Source organism: Aythya ferina (assembly GCF_964211825.1).
Source record: "Aythya ferina genome assembly, chromosome: Z".
NCBI lineage: Eukaryota > Metazoa > Chordata > Aves > Anseriformes > Anatidae > Aythya > Aythya ferina.
Window position 1 is genome coordinate 29,978,268 of NC_140299.1, and position 16,941 is coordinate 29,995,208.

The window sequence follows — 16,941 nt, forward strand, 5'->3', positions numbered from 1 at the left end:
TGTAGAGAGGTTGGGGTTGGTCCATTCTCCCACGTGCCTGGTGGCAGGACAAGGGGGAATGGGTTAAAGTTGTGCCAGGGGTGTTTTAGGTTGTATATTAGGAAGAACTTCTTTACTGAAAGGATTGTTAGGCATTGGAATGGACTGCCCAGGGAAGTGGTTGAGTCACCATCCCTGGAGGTCTTTAAAAGATGTTTAGATGTAGAGCTTAGTGATACGGTTTAGTGGAGGACTTGTTAGTGTAAGGTCAGAGGTTGGACTAGATGGTCTTGGAGGTCTCTTCCAACCTAGATGATTCTGTGATTCTGTCCTTAACATCCTTTCTATATTGTGGATCCCAGCACTGCACACAATATTCAAGGTGAGACCAAACAAACATTAAATATAGCAGGAGGATCACCTCTTTTAACTGGCTGGCTCTGCTATGTTTAATGTACCCCAAAATATACCCAGTTTGCCCATTGCCCATCTTGGCTGCCAGGTCACACTGCTGACTCACGTTGAGCTTACTGTTGACCAGCACACCCAGATCCCTTTCTGCTGAGCAACTGTCCAGGCACTCATCTCCCAGTCTATACCTGGCCTTACTCTGTCCCAAGTGCAGCACCTGACATTCACATTTGCTGAATTTCATGCCACTGATGATTGACAATGGTCCAAGGTATCTAGATCCCTCTTGTCCCTTCAGGGAACCAACAGCACCTCCAAGTTTAGTATCATCAGCAAATTGCCGAGGAAGTGTTCAACTCCTGCATCTGGATCATTGATAAAAATGTAGAACAGGACTCAACCTAGAATTGAGCTCTGGGGAAAAATCATTAGTGACCACCAGCCAGATGTAGCCCCCTTCACTACAACTCTTTGAGCTCTACTCAACTGCTTCATCACCCAGTGTAGCATGTACCCATTCATCTTATAGTCAGACAATTTCTCCAGAGCAATACCATGAGAGATGGTATCAAAGGCCTTACTGAAATGCAGAAATTTTACAACCACCACCTTCCCTTCTTCCATTAAGTAGATGACCTTACTGTAGAAGGAGGTAAGTTACTAAGGACTTTCCTGTGATGATCCCATGTTGATTATGCCTGGTAATAGCTTTGTTTTTTAACTGACTTTTAAGTATCCCCTAGGACAATCTTCATAACTTTTCCAGAGAAGGAAGTTAAATGAATGGGTCTGACTTGGATTGCAGAGTTAAATAAACATTGTAAACAGATGGCTTGAAAACTTGAAGTTAAGAAGTGTTCATGAAAAGGTGTAGCTGACAGCTAAGAGGGTAGATATTAGAGAATCCTCTTGGTGTTCTTTTCCCCAGCCCCACAGGTCTACACAGAAAAGAGTTGAGCAGTTTGATCAGAACTGCCTGAAAGAAATACAGAGTAAAAACTTCGTGTTTATAGTAAAGACATTTTCTTTACTGACCCAACTTTCAAAGAGCTGCTCTGAGAGAACTTGACTGAAACTTCTGCTTTCACACCTATTCACATTTTGGTGAAATCCCTCATTGATTTCTTCCACTATATGTCTTCCCCAGGCAAGAGTAATTCTTTTAATTAATGAACTATTTGAATTGTTTTCCCCAAGCCTTCAGCATATGAACATAAAAAGGTGCATTGCTTGCATTCATGTAATGAATCTCTTGGCATTTTAGATTTTTACCCTTCTGTTCCAAACTCTGTGATCTGAAGAAATGCCTTTGTGCCTAGAGTATGGAAGAATGAAATGTCTCTCTTGTATCGCACAGGAAACTGGACTAGAAAATATGAGCTCCACAGATTCTCATAACTGTCCAAGTATTTTCTTCACATTAGGAGCACTATAAACAGATTGCATTTCTACAGGCCCAGATCTCCCTGGCTTATTTCTGCTCTTTTTCTGTTGTTTTGTTGTTGTTGTTTGTTTGTTTGTCCATTAGGTTGGTTCATTCGTTTGGTTTATTTGTATGATTTGTTTGTGTTACTTTGTCTGTATCAGATTCTTGTAAAGACTAAACCCTGCAGCTTTTATTGGAGAAAGGTTTACACTGTGGTGCATCCTAAGTGTTAGCTGGTGTCTTCCTCTGCTGACCCATTCTTCCTGCTTCTGTAATCTCCATGACTATTCCTACATCATACATGGAGGCTGGAAGAACAGCCTCCACCGTCATGCTGCAGGGCTCTGAGTTGTCGGATTATCTCCCTTCTGTCTGCTGTCACTTCCATGGCTTTCTCTGCAGGCTGTCTCTCTGGCCACTCACACAGCTGATGCATGTCTCTTTTGTCCAGTGATTAAATTGTAATGAATACTGTTCACTTATCTGCATCACTGTGAGGACTCTCATTCAGATTTTAGAAAATGGAAAAACTACTGGATACAGTGGAGTTCAGCATAACTAAACGTGCCCTACTGGTCCCTGCTGTGGAACCAAAAGGATTCTCTTCATCTCTTCCATCTCAGAGGTCTCCTTGAAGGCTTGTCATCTTGAAGTCAAGTTTAGGACAAAGAGGGGTTGCTAATTACACGGAGTCTGGCCTCCAGACTCCAGGCACAGAGTATATTAGAGTATACTAGTACATTCTTCCTCTTTCAAAGGAAATTACAGTGTTCAGGAGGGCCTCAACTCTTCAGCAGAAAAACTGAGATATGGCATTTCCTTTACACAGTTTTTGTGAATTTGTTCTAGCATTTAATCTCACACTGTTTAAAAGCAAGAGCTTATTTTACTTGGTCAGCTTTCAGCTCCTGGTTCATACTAAGCCAGAGAACCCTTGGTATCCTGTATGTTTGACTCTTTGAAAGACCTCAAAGTAAAAAGATTTCCGCTTTGGTATCAGAAAGACGTATCTGACACACTTAAGAAAAGTAAGAGTCTTCTAGATTAATCCTCCAAGTTTTAAAGCAGAGCAAGAGACCAAAATACCTAACAGCAAAAATCAAAGCTTCTCGCTAGTTACTAAAACATATGGTCTGCTTTAAGATCAGTGGCACATCACACTATTAAACAGACAATGGGCATTTTCTTGTAAAGTCCAGGGGCTGTGTGTTGCACAAGAGAAAATCTTAAAATCTGGTCCACACTTGCAAAGCTGAAAGACTGTGAAAGACTGTTATTTTGAGAAACTCTGTGATGGAAGCATACCTTGTGTTGTGTTTGCTTAGCGATGCTGTGGAGTTTTTTTTCTTTTAACCTTGTGCGTTCATTCTATAAGGTTTATACCACTGTCATTTCCTGACAGCACTGACAGCATTTGTTTAAGAGTAGGAGTTTTGGGGACCAACACAACTTTTTATTTCTTTGCTTTTCAAAGGAAGCAGAGCAGGGAATTACAAACTGGGGGGGTGGGGTGCTAACTCCATTGCACAGCAGCAGAGGACGCAAGTGAAAATACATCCAAAATGAGGAGGGATTTGCTCACAGGTGGCTCAACTCACCTGTGAGGGCTTGGTTTGCCCCCACATCTATCCTTCTGGAAGAAGGTGCCCCAGCCTCACTCTTGTGGCACCTCTGGCTGGAGGAGAGTCAGGCTCAATGCTGCTCCATGCTGGACATGGCATTTAACACATGGCAAAAAAACAGCTTTCCCTCATTTCTCTGGATGAGATCTAGTTGTACTCTTTCATGCAATTAGGTAAGCATTTGAAATTGATTTGGTCCTTAGCACAAAATCTGCCCTGGGAACGAAATGTTTGGAGAATACTCCCTGTGATGATCCAGCAGAGCTAACTGCTGCCCCTGCCTCCACACCTCACATGCAACTGCCTCAGTGGTGTCTTCTGCAATTGCCCAGAAGTCAGATCAGGAAGCCCAACAGCCGATGACATGTATCCTTCTGCTTCGGCGAGACCTCTCTTGCTTTATTTTGCATTTGTGCCTCAGTGTGAAGGAATACTTGCTGGAACTGCTCATTTAAAAATCCTTCCTCCTCCAAGAAGAAGAGATTGTGGAAGCTATTTCTGAATCCCCAAACGCCCTCCCTGAGAGCTTGACCATGTGGTTTATTTCCATTACGCTACAAAAGTGGAATGAGGAACCTATGTTTTTAAATGTAATAGCTGCTGGGTGCCATTCTTTGGAAATGAGAAATGAAAACAGCTGAATGCTGATTTATTATTTTAGTTACAAAGAAAAGACCCAACCAATGTGGTTGGAGTTCAAAAATAAAGGAGAAAAAGAAGAGGCACTAACACAGGTTTGATGATGTTTGTACCAGTTTGTTCCACAGCAACAGTGAAAGTTAGTAGTTAATTAAAATGACGTGGAGCCTGACTCCACGATTAATTAATTAAAGCAGGGCTACTCTAGTGGTGGCCAGGGAAAGAGACCTCTCTTCTTAGCACAAATGCTCCTTTGCTGGCTTGTGCCTGTCACGTGCTGTGTACCTTTCTGAACCTGGAGAGGGGCTGGCAGTGAGCCCCCAGGTGGGCAGCAGTTGGTGGCTTCCTAAAGATGGGGTGGCTCTGAGCTGATTTTGAGGTCCAGACCCACACAGAGGTTCTGAGCCCCAAGTTCTTTTAGAGATGGTAAAGATCAACAGTCCCTCCATTGTCTGCCGACAACATGCCAACTCCACTTATCTTTCACCAGCACCTCCAGAAGATTACAATCAAGTGGCTTACATCTCTGAAATCTAACTGAAGCATATCATATAAGAATATTTTTAAGGTATCTGTCCTCTTCCTTGTTCCTTTCCCTCTGTGCAATTCTTTATTGTCTGGTGGTATCTGCTAATCAGGTGAGAACATAATATTCCACAAAACTTGTGGAAATATACTTATTTGTGGAGCACCTATACTTTTGCCAGTTTTAACTGAAATTGGCCAAAAGGTTCAAAAGGAAAGTAGCTACATTAAAGAAGTATAGTAATGTATTTTTACTCTAAAATATTTTGATATTAGAGTTTTGCCACTATTTTCTTTTTTGATACCAACACTGATATTAGATGCCCCCAAAATGAACTTAATTCTTCAGAAATAATGTGTTCCTGTTCATGGTGGGTGGGGGTGGGCGGTTGAGTTAGATGATCTGTAAGGTCCCTTCCAACCCAAATGACTCTATGTTTCTATGAGTCTATAAAGCAAAGTGTCTAATACATACTGTCATGTGACCAGTCATTAAGTAACACTTGTGAAAAATCAGCACAATGCATATTGTTATAACTTTATTTCAAACTGAAGTATGTTTCTGATTTTAAAGTCTGTGCATTGTTTTTGCAGGACTGTGAGCCCAAACACAACTTGCTATTGCTTTGGATTGAAGACTAGAAGTGAAAATGAGTAGAAACAAGAGTGAAATTGATTAGCTTCACTGTCTAATAATAAGATTAGAAGAGTAAATGGAAAAATTATAAGTAAACAAATGACATATTCTACTTTGGTTTTGCTGTAGGCTATTTAAAGAGTTTTAAAAACAGTTCCTGAATGATTCTTGTTCACATAGTTGTGTGTGTGTGTGTGTGTGTGTGTGAAAGACTCATTCTACAAGGCCTCTGGTGATTGATGAGGATGCTGTAGGCAGTATGGAAAAGTATAAGATAAACCTGATGCAGTTTTATGACATTAACTTTCATATTGCATTCAGGCAACCTGGTAATTCTACTTGTACACAAAAGTGCAAAAAAGTGGTTAAAAATATCATGAAAGTTGATGTCTCCAGTGAGAAAATTCGACAATTTCAATGGTAGGCTATAAAAGGATTTATTTACCCTCAACATTAACAGAAGTTCATTCTATTGTCCTTTGTCCCTTTTATTCTTTTATTTCTAGCTGTATGATACTCACATACTGTCTCACCAGCTATGGGAAATTAAATTACAAGAACAGGTTATATAATTATGGAAAAAAAATGAAAAAAAAAAAAAAAAAAGATGAGAAAATACTGTATGGCTGAAATGAAGTTATATAAACATTGACTTTTGAAGTTTCATGACTTCTACAGATAGGTAAGTGCTACCAAAGAAGTTCAGGAAGCATAGAATCATAAAATCATGGAATTAGAGAATCATATAATAGTTTGGGTTGGAAGGGACCTTAAAGATCACCCAGTTCTAACCCTCTGCCCTGAGCAGGAACATCTCCTACTAGACAAAGGTTGCTCAAAGCCCCATCCAACATGGCCTTGAACACTTCCAGGGATAGGACATACACATCTTCTCTGGGCAACCTGTTCCAGTGCCTCACCACCCTCTGAGGGAAGAATTTCCTCCTATCATCTAATATAAACCTCCCCTCTTTTAGTTAAAAACCATTCCCCCTTGTCCTATCACTTACACTCCCTGACAAAGAGTCCCTCCCCAGCCTTCCTGTAGGCCCCCTTTAGGTATTGGAAAGCCACTATATGGTCTCCCTGGAGCCTTCTCTTCTCCAGGCTGAACAAACCCAACTCCCTCAGCCTGTCTTCACAGGAGAAGTGCTGCAGACCCTTGATTATCTTCATGGCCCTCCTCTTGACTCATTTGTATTGGTCCTTGTCCTTCTTGTGCTGAGGCCCTCAGAGCTGACTGGAGGACTCCAGGTGGGGTCTCAGGAGAGCAGAGCAGAGGGGAAGAATCACCTCCCTGGCCCTGCTGGCCACACTGCTTTTGATGCAGCCTAGCATACAGTTGGCTTTCTGGGCTGCAAGTGCACACAGCTCATGTTAAATTTCTCATCAACCAACACCTCCAGGTCCTTCTCTTCAGAGCTGCTCTCTATCCATTTTCTGCCTGTATTTGTGCTTTGGATTGCCCTGGCCCAGATGCAGGACCTTGCACTTGGCCTTGTTGAACCTCATGAGGTTCACACAGGCCCACCTCTAAAGCCTGTCCAGGTCCCTCTGGATGGCATCCCTTCCCTCCAGTGTGTTGACCTCACCACACAACTTGGTGTCATCAGCAAACCTGCTGATGGTACACTCAATCCCACTGTCCATGTCACCAACAAAGATGTTAAATAGTGCCAGTCCCCGTATTGACCTCTGAAGAACACCACTCCTTCAAAAGAACCTGGACAGAGATGCAGTTTACTGCATTTTAAAATGCAATATTATTACTCAGTACGTATTTAACTTCTAGAAACTTTAATTTGAAAAGTACTTAAGAGAGTTTTCCATCTAACTGTCCATAAATATCTTGAAATGTAAGAAAAAAAAAATGAATATATGTGCATGTTTGAAAATATCTATTTTCAAATAAGAAACTTCCTTTCCACAAACTGATCCCAGGTGCATTCAAGTCATTGTACAGTCCTGAATACTGTCCAGAATGAGAATATATTTACATAAACTTAGGCTAGAAAATTAATTTTGCATTACAGTACTTCATGTCAATTTCTGAATCCCTATAAATGTTTGGAAACTCCAGGGCTGAACACAGAAAGTGTAGTTTGTTCATATGAAGGAAGTTTTCCATGTTTGACTATTTTAAGAAGATTTAAGCTGATTCTGCCTAGCTTTAAAAAACAAAAACAAACAAACAAACAAACAAACAAAAAAAAAACATAAAAAACATCATCATCATCAACAAAAAATTTGCCTGCCCACGAATCTGCTACAAGAAATGTTCAAGCCAGTAGACTTCCCTAGTTCCAAAGTATATTCAAATAAGACATTTTATTGGCATTGTATTCTATTTTCCTGGTGATAATTAGATCCAATAAAGTACAATTTTAGCTCCTCATTATTATAAATATATTCTATTTGTATAAAACCAGAACTTGATTACATACAAAATGAAGTGTGTGTTTAACTCAATGGAGACCTACTCTGGCGAACTCCAGAATAACTTAATGGAGTTCTACTCTGGTGGACTCCAGAAGAATCTGTATTGCAGACACCAGGAGTTTTAACTGCAGATCCACTAAAAAGCACCACAAGCTGAGATTCACATTGTCTGTGTCTTCTCTTACAACTCAGGTTGCAGTTTTATTATTTTTGTCTTCTTTTGTTCTGTGTGTAGATTTGTTAAGGTAGAAGAACCTCAGATTTTTCTTTCTGACACTTTCTAGCATACATTATCTGTTCACTCCGACACTCAGCAAAAAGTGCTGAAAGTCAGAGTGACAGCATTTTATGGTGCCCTGTAATGCCAATTATACCAAGCCATTTCCCATCAATGAATTGTATTTCAAAATTCAAAAAGCACTGTAGTTAACACAATTGCTTGCATTTGCCTGCTGTCTTTTTCCATCCACACAACTCTTGGCAGCATGCTGAGTTTTATCCTACAATGGGAGAAAGGCGCATTCTCCTTATAAGGAATCCCTAAGCTGCTACTGAATTGTGACTCAACTTACATGGCAAGAAATGAGTATACTCTGTCACCAGATCAGAACCACACCAACATGTGCTGAGCAACACGACTGCCAGGCTTCAAAGTCTTGGGACACTTAATGAGTCACTGAGAGGTGTGGGCATTGCTCTTCACAAGAGAGTCAGCTTTGTTAAAGAATTAATAAAAAAAATATTGAGTCTTTCTCTATTTGCATAAAATCTGTCAGAAACTATTAAAATCAACTAGTGGGGTTCTTCAGGGCTCCATTTTAGGGCCAGTTCTCTTCAATGTTTTCGTAAATGACTTGGAAACAGGACTTGAGGATGATTCAAGTAAGTTTGTGGATGACACTAAATCAGGAGGAGCTGTTGACTCTGTCATGGGTAGAGAGGCCTTGCAGAGAGATCTTGGCAAATTAGAGAGCTGGACAGTTACCAGCAGTATGAAATTCAACAAGAGCAAGTGCTGGATTCTGCACCTGGGACGGGGTAACCCCAGCAGTCACAGACTGGTGAAAAAGAGGCCGGAGAGCAGCCCCACAGAAAGGGACCTGGGAGTTCTGGTCATTGGCAACTTGAATGTGAGTCAGCAGCATGCCCTGGCAGCCAGGAGGGCCAACCACGTCTGATATGGGACAAAATCAGGCTTTCACTGAGAGTCCCAAAAACAAGAGATGGCTTTTCTTTTAGTCTTTATTTTCAAAGTGGATGAATTAAGAGTTGTGTTTTCTTATTTATGTATTTATTTATTTTCAGGAGCTGACTTATATGCAAACCTGTATTTACATGTGCTTCTTCCTCTTTTTTATTTTATTTTTCCTTCAGCAATGGGGTGTTCGCTCATATTACTCAAAAAAAATAGCTTTCTGAGAATGACTATAAATATTGAAAAAACTTCTTTGTTCTTTTTAACTGATATTTAAAGAAAGAGCACGTTTCTAAACAGAATGTGTTTCTCTCAAATGCTGGGCCTACCAAAATAGGGGAAGGAAAACCATTACAAACGTATATACTTATCTTTAAACTTTAAGTACTTTACATCCTGAAAGATTCCAAAAGTAGAAGAAAAAGTGAAACACAGACTTCATAGAAATTACTTAAACAAGCAACTAACTTCTCTAGTCTTGTTCTAACTCATGAAAGTTTTGCAAATAATTCCCCCAAACCTCCTGAATAAAGAATAGACTTTGAATTTAATTTCAGCTGAAAATGACAAAGCTAACCACAACTAGCAGAATGTTTGCAATAATTACAATGAAACGGCTTCTATCGTTTTTAGCTGTTTGAACATGAAAATAAAACAAAATCTATTTCCTTGTCTGCATTTGAACTTTAGAATTTGGAACAGAGAAGTATCAAGGAAGTAACACCAAGTCTTTTGCAAAAGTGGCAAGAATTGTAACTTGGTTTAAGCAACAGACTAACTCTGAAGGGAAATTGTTAAAACAGTTGTAAAGTAATGGTTCATATATAATTAGTGTTACTTTTGTCCATTATTTGGGGATGTTTAGTAAGTTTCTGTCTGTGAGTGTTTTACATACCTGTTTAATTTAGAATGTTGTAGTTATGCCTGTTAGTACAGCTTGCACGTATTTGTGTTTGATTTAGCATGGAAATGTAGAATGACAGGTGTAAACAGGATGAAGCTGTATCACAGTTCACTCTTGAAAAGTTGCCACCTATCACAGGCTGACACCACTGTACTTAAGTGTGTGAATATGCAAATGTGTGGGAAGTGTATGTGGTCATTTAGCAAAGACAAAAGGAAAGGGGAATGCTTTAATGGGGGTCAGATGCAAATCCAAAGTGCTGTTTTCGGTGCAGATGCCTTTGAAAGGACTTGCTAAAATGAACATAGTAGCAGGAACACGGTTGAAAATAAAAAACAACCCTGAGCAGCATAGTGAAAAAAAAAAAAAAAAAAAAAACAAACAAACAAACAAACAAAAAAAAACACAAACCAAACCAAACCAAACCAAACCAAAAGACATTTCATAGCAGAATGTTCTAAATTGTGATTAAATATAATGGAACACACACAAACAAATGTGTCCAGTATCGCTAGGTAAACTAGTGATGGGAGTCATAATGTAGATAATGTAGACAGGACTTCTGTAATCCCTATCAACTAACAGCGTTCTCTTATCACTCAAGAGTTTGTAAGATTCCGAAGGTCCAACCAAACCTGACACTGTTAAAACATGGAAGCTTTACAAACCGTAATATAAGGAAGTCCCATCCACTTTTTAAAAATTCTTTGAATTTACAGTGTTTCATCCACAGAGATCTCAATGAGCAGAGTCTTGGATATGCACTAACACACAACCAACATACGACACTACTTTCCTGATCTTTTAAGTGGTCTGGATACCCGTGGTGATTATACTCTTGTGGCACCAGAACTATTTTATTTTGCCATTTGCCAGAAGTTTTCAGTGTCACGGGAGTAGGTGCTTGTGTGTTTTCAACATGACAGCCTGGAAAGAGAGAAAGGCATTAAAAATGGAAAGCAAATTATTAAAGGATGTAGTACCAAAGAGACTTCCAGTGAGATAGGGGACTAGATAGATGTACTATAAGAAATAATAGATTTTATTTCAAAATCACTGAGTGTCCTTTAAACTGCATATTTAAGGAAACGAAATATGCAAAGCAATGTACACACTGAGTTAACCTCTTGTTCTGAATTGCCTTAGATTTCCATAAGATGATGTCATATGACACAGGCAACTCTTTTTCTTCTGCTTAAAGAGTTCAAAAGAAAAACATGCCACTGCAGAGATGGCAGTGATAAGCTTGCCTTAAAGAACATTTTTTCTTTATCAGTACCACGTGCTGTTAGCAGACAGGTAACAGTCTGCTCTGGAATTGGCCAGAGTTGTGCGTGCATCTGCTGGTGGTTTTCAGTCATCATCTATGTCAGATCAAATTGTCTTGTCAGTTCTTCCCAGTCCTTCTCTCGGTTGTCTCCTGGGAAAAGACTTCATGGTTCTTTCTTGTAGATCAAGTCCGCTGATACCATCATTTTTCCTTATCTCACCATCTCTTGAGGTCAACAGTCAAGCTCCTTCTCTTTCTGCTTGCTCCAACAGCCAGCCTGGCTCACCCCTTTCAGTGCTCTGAATGCTGCAGGTTCACTTGGCACGGGCAGGACAACACGGCGCGCACAACAGCCATCACACAACTCACAGAAGAGCGTCCGTTATCAAAGTTAAGGGTTGTGCAATGAACCCAGACCTGGGACAGAAATAGCAGATACAAACATCGCCCGAAAAAAAAAAAAAAAAAAAAAAGAGGTGCACTGTTCCCGGCTAACACACACACACAGACACAGACACACACACGGCTGCCAAGGGAGCTGCTGTTTACTCCGCCTGGCCGAGGCGCGGTCAGGCGGGCTCTGCGGCTCGCCACCTCGCCTTCTTTCCCTTTTCACCTCACAGCGGCTCCCTTTGGGGACGGAGCGCGGAAACCTGACAGCACCGGGCGCCTGCCGCTCCCCGCAGGGGAGGCACAGGAGGAGAGGAGAGGAGAGGAGCGGAGCGGAGCGCGGGGGACCCCATCCCCTCAGCGCCCCCCCCCACCCACCCACCCCCCAGGCGGAGGCTGACTGACAACGGCCGCGCAACGGCCGCGGGGCGAGTAACGGCCGGCGGCAGCCCCGCCCCGTCGCCTAGCAGCTGCGTGATGACGCAGGCGGCAGGAGCCCCGCGGCCCGGCCCCTGCCCGCTGCTGGGAGGGGGGTGAGGGAAGGGAAGGGAAGGGAAGGGAAGGGAAGGGAAGCGGCGGGGGGGGGGGGAGGAGAAGAGGGGAGGGGAGGGGAGAGGAGAGGAGAGGCGGGGCGGCCGCGCGGAGGCAGCGGGCAGAGCGCGGCTGGGCTCGGCTGGGCTCGGCTGGGCTCGGCTCGGCACCGCGCCGCGCCGCCGCCTCCCCCGGCGCCGTGCATGGAGAGCGAGCAGCGGGCGCTGAGGGGCCAAGCCGCCTGCGTGCGCCGCGCCGCCCCGCCCCGCCGAGCCCCCGCCGGGTGAGTGCGGGCGGCGGCGGGTGCCCGCTGGCCGCGGCGGAGGGGGCGGGTGGCGGGCGGGTGGCCGGGGCGGCGGCGGCGGGTAGGCGGCGGGTAGGCGGCGGGTAGGCCGTACCTGCGGCGGGGGCACGGCCTCGCCTGCGGGGCGGCGGCGGAGGGACGCAGAGAGGGAGGCAGCGGGCAGCCGGCCCCGGCCCCGTCCCGGTCCCGGACCCCGTCCGGCAGCCGCACCTTGTGGCAGCGCTGCCCCGGGGTGTGCGCGGCGCTGCGCGGAAATGCTGGCGTGTCGGTGAACTTGGTTAACTTCCATCGGGTGAGCGGGGAGCGTTAAGTGACGAACTGCAGGTTAAAACTTCCCCTTCCTTTTTCTTCCTTTTTTTTTTTTTTTAATTTAGTTTTTATATATATATTTTTTTTAAGGGGGGTGGGGGATGATGTCTGGTGTCAACCTAATGGGCTCCGTCTTCGAATTTCCTTTCCGCACCTCTCCTGTGAGAGGGGAGAAAATAACACCTTGTTTTGGGCTCCCGTAAAATCCCTGCGTTCGGAGGGATGCGGGCTGTGCTTCCTGGTTGTTTGACAGAGGAAAACATAACTGGGAAGGCCACTTAAAGTCTCAAGTGCGATTGTGCAGGTAAGACTAGCTGGTTACTCGCCCGCGTTTCTGACATCTTAGCCCCGTACAGCTCCCCAGTTTAACATCTAGCTCTCCTTTGTTTCTGACGTTAGTCAACGTTAATGCAGTTCAGGTGAGAGAAGCATTTCTGAATTGTGTGGTTTATAGAAAATCAATATTGACAAGAGATTGTAGAGAGGTTATGCTCACTGTGGAACGGTAGCTTGGACTGATTATGTGGATTCATTTTATTTCCTTGTCCTGTTCGCTCTTACCCATAATTGATACGGGGTTAACACGGTAGTGATGTTCTTCTTCAAAGGTGCCTGGTTTTGTTCCCTGACTAGAGTCGGTGACATGGTAGTTTGAAGACTCAGTGATGGCCACCTTCTTCCTACTGTCTTCTGCTTTGAAGACAGTGTGTCCCCAGTGACTTCAGAGGTGTAAATAAATAATTTGATACTCAGTAACTGTAATATTATGGTATGAAGTGGTAGTGGCTGTAAGCGTGCTTTCCAGAGAAGCTTTAAATCTGAACCGTTTACATGAGCTCTTTCGTTTTCATAAATGTCGATGACAACAACACAGGGAAGTAGTGTTTGCTTCTGGAGGGGAAATTTTAATGAGCAACAAGTTTACAGAAGGTGGAAGATGGCTCAACACCCTTGTTGACTGGAATCAGATTGACTAGAACTGCAGAATGGAAAATGAAAGGAGACTGCTGCTTCTCACGTGTAACTGTTAGGAGTGGCGATTGGCCTAATAAAATAACCACTTCCAAACTGTGTGGAGCTGGTGTTGTGCATGACCAGGAGTATGCCTAAAAGTGAATGTCGCTGCCATCTTGTACTAGCAGTGGCATCCTCTTTCTGAAATTGTAGGAGCAGCAGTTACTGAACAGGGCTGTAACTTTTGACATTGGTCTCTTTATCTCAGTTCTGGGGCATTTTTCCTGTATGACTTAAAGTAAACAAAAAGCTTGGAGAAAATGTTTGCAGTAACAGGAAATGTTCGAGTATCTTGGCTGAAAGAACCTCAAGAGGGGAAATAAACACGATTCACATATATGCTAACATTAAACAAATGCGTGAGTTACATCGTGTAACATGTACCTAAAAGGGAACTACTATCAGAGGTTATGAAACTTGCATTAAAAAGCAGGGTAAAATAATTACTCAACTAAAACGTATTTGTAGCAATGAGATTTTGAAAAAAGAACAACTGATACTGAATAAGGCAATCAAAACCTAATGGCTTTTTAAAATAAAAATAACTGCAGCTTTGAGTGGGAGGTTGAACTAGATGAGACCTCGTGAGGTACCTTTCAACCTGAATTATCCTGTGCTAGTGGTACTGTGCTATTACAAGTTAGCATTTCTGTTATAAGCATCCTTCTGTCGCCCCATTCTTTTCACCAAGGCTTGCATGCAAACATTAGCACTGTTATTAGGCAATACACAGTTATACTTTTTCCATTTAACTTAATGGAGCTACTATTTCAAAGCATCTGACCCTGGCTATGCACTGATTTCAGTGGGTTCTGTATGAATTCATGTGTCCACCCACAGGGTTCTCAGCATGAGCCCAGTGAGATGACTAATATGAGTAAGACTAGCAAGATCTGAGTCAACATTTGAGCTCAGGCTTGTATTTGTATTTCACTAACTTGTTTCAGATGTGACTTCTATATCAGAAGATAAATAATCAGCTTTCTTGAATTTCTGGATATGAGATTTTGCAAACTATTCCATATGGTAGAGCTTTTTGGAGACTTGAAAAGCAAAGCGAAAACATACGTGCGCTACAAAGTTTCCTCATAGTAGTTCCCCTGGAAGAACTGTAGTCAGTTATTTGGTACATGCACAGACGTGCTTTTTGGCTGTATTGCTAAGTTGATCTACACAGTTCATGATGTCTGTCAACTTGGGTGACCATCGGAATATAGTGACAGCTACAGGACTCGAATGTAAGGTATCTTGGTGCTGTCATTTGTAACTTGTCCGATGCTGGAAGAAAAAAGCTGATTCCTCACTCCATAACCAACTCTCTCGTTATACAGTACTGAACACAGAGAGATCTGATTGAAATTGAAAAAAATAGAATCCCCTTGTGTTACCGTGGATATTGAGTACAGCTGATTTGATCTTTAGAAGTAATTTCTAACTTCTGTCTTGTTGACCTGTACTGGAAAGCAATTTTCTTTGGTGGAAAGTGTAGGTAGTTTTTGAGTACACAAGTAGAATGACCTGCCAGGAAGGTATTTGTCTCTATATTTTTGGTTATGCAGTCATTCTATCAAACATTCAAATGTAACTATTTAAATTGGACTTGTAGGGAAAAAAAAATCCTGAAGGGTGCAGCCTAACTATAGGTATTTTCTTTTAAACCAGTAAAGATGTTGCCCTTTTACGAAATGAGTTGTCTCTGCATCTTTGTCTTTATGACAGTGACTTCCACAGTATTATTACACAGTTTCTTTTGTTCTTAATAGATCACTTTTTAATCACAGTTGAACATGCTCTTGTGTTAGGAAGACAGGCATTAGTATTCAGTGTTTTGATTTTTTCCATACCTCTGTCCCTTCTTCTGCATTTCCTTCTGTATTTTTCCTAGAATCATTAGCATTTGTCCATAGATTAAATAAATCTGTGTTGCTTTTCTATGAATTGAGTCTGTTTTTCTGTTTTCTGTAATGTCACAAAAGACAAGATGCCAGATGAAACTAGAATGTTTTTGATCCCATTCTTCGTTCATTGGAACACTTTGTTTCTTGCCTTGCATGTGCCTGTATTTAGCAGAAAGTGTTGAACTGCACATCCTGCTGCATGGTTATTTTAACTGCTTACTTAAAATGCAATGCCATGTGGGAATAACTGCACAATATTCTTTTAGGAGTTTAATGGTTTGTATTTGTTTACATAAAATGTTAATCTGTCTTCTGTTCTTCATTTGGCTAGCTCTCAATTTTGTTAAGAGAAGACCAGGATCAAGATATTCTAAGTTGACCAGTTATTACCGCTGCTGTTCAGTACTTATGTGAAAGGTGAAAAGTATAATCAGTGCTAGGCTCGGGAAATAAAACTGGAGGTTTTTTACAGCCTTAAGAAACTAGAAATTGGTTACTTAGGCTGGAACTCTGAAAGCGTTTATATGTTTGCGTGCCTGTGTATAGGATGGCACTTCTTGCTTTGTGTGCATACCCGCGTAGAACTTGTTCTGGTATGTATTGTGGTTCGTAAGCTATGTGTTCTTCTTGATGTGAAATTTGTATTGACAATCTGGTTGAGCTAGCTTAGCTGAATTTTTATCAGTTTGCTCATGTGCTCAAAGGGTTGCAATAGATTTCAGGGTTTACGAATGTATTTTACAAGTGTTTTAACGATTATATATGTTCAAAGTGATGCAATTAAAGTTACTTGCATATATAAAATACAAATCAGAAAATGGTTCTTTGACTTTATTGGTCCTAAAGATTTATTTTTATAGTATATAGTAAGAATAATTAGGAAATCAGTTTAAATCAATTAGTGGGACTTTATTTCTGCAGTCAGCCTGTCTTTGAAAAACAGTATGAAAAAAAGACATTTCTTGTTTTTTAATATTTTATAAGAATCATGTTAACATTTCTTAGTTCTAACATTGACATTCTGCATGTATGAAATAAATTGGTCTTTAATGAAACCTAATATGCTTTAAATGAATATCTTCAGTCTTTGTTCTCCATTAATCTTTGTCAACGGCTAAGAGCTTCTTAGTTAAGAGCAAAATGTTCGTAATTCTTTAGCGTGTTGTGCTGCTCCTTGTGTTTCCAGAACTGTAAGGTATTTTTAAAACAAGAAAAAATCTTTTTACTTTTAAATATCTAATCTTGATACATAAAAATATACAGTAAATTTTTTACCTTTAGTTTTCAAGCAGTCCTTGGAGGCCTCAGTTGTTCAAGTGTATTTAGATTGGGAGCCCTGTTGACTTCAATATGAAATTACGGGATTGCTTTCATGGACTCAGTTATAGAAACAGGGTCGCAGGTGGTGTCTGAGTTTCTCCGAGTATATCGGTAAAACTTGACTACAA

The 16,941-nt window shown here is 41.6% G+C and overlaps 1 protein-coding gene and 1 long non-coding RNA gene across 5 annotated transcripts in view; one reads left to right on the forward strand and one right to left on the reverse strand.

Moving 5' to 3' along the window:
- Positions 1-10,798: 10,798 nt before the first annotated feature.
- On the reverse strand, positions 10,799-11,956 carry LOC311427047. Its single transcript, XR_014687181.1, has 2 exons — positions 11,664-11,956; positions 10,799-11,464 (listed from the first exon to the last, which is right to left on the reverse strand). It is a non-coding gene; the product is annotated as an uncharacterized lncRNA (long non-coding RNA).
- A 140-nt stretch (positions 11,957-12,096) lies between these two features.
- JAK2 (Janus kinase 2) overlaps positions 12,097-16,941 on the forward strand; it is a 90,756-nt gene continuing 85,911 nt past the window's right edge. Inside the window, exon 1 of one of the 4 annotated variants that reach the window (XM_084504006.1) lies at positions 12,097-12,251. The gene's annotated coding sequence lies outside the window, so the exon portion shown is untranslated. Of the gene's footprint in view, positions 12,252-12,423; positions 12,597-12,701; positions 12,886-16,941 lie in introns of those variants that run through there. The other 3 variants (XM_084504011.1, XM_084504009.1, XM_084504012.1) reach the window with 3 other exon arrangements.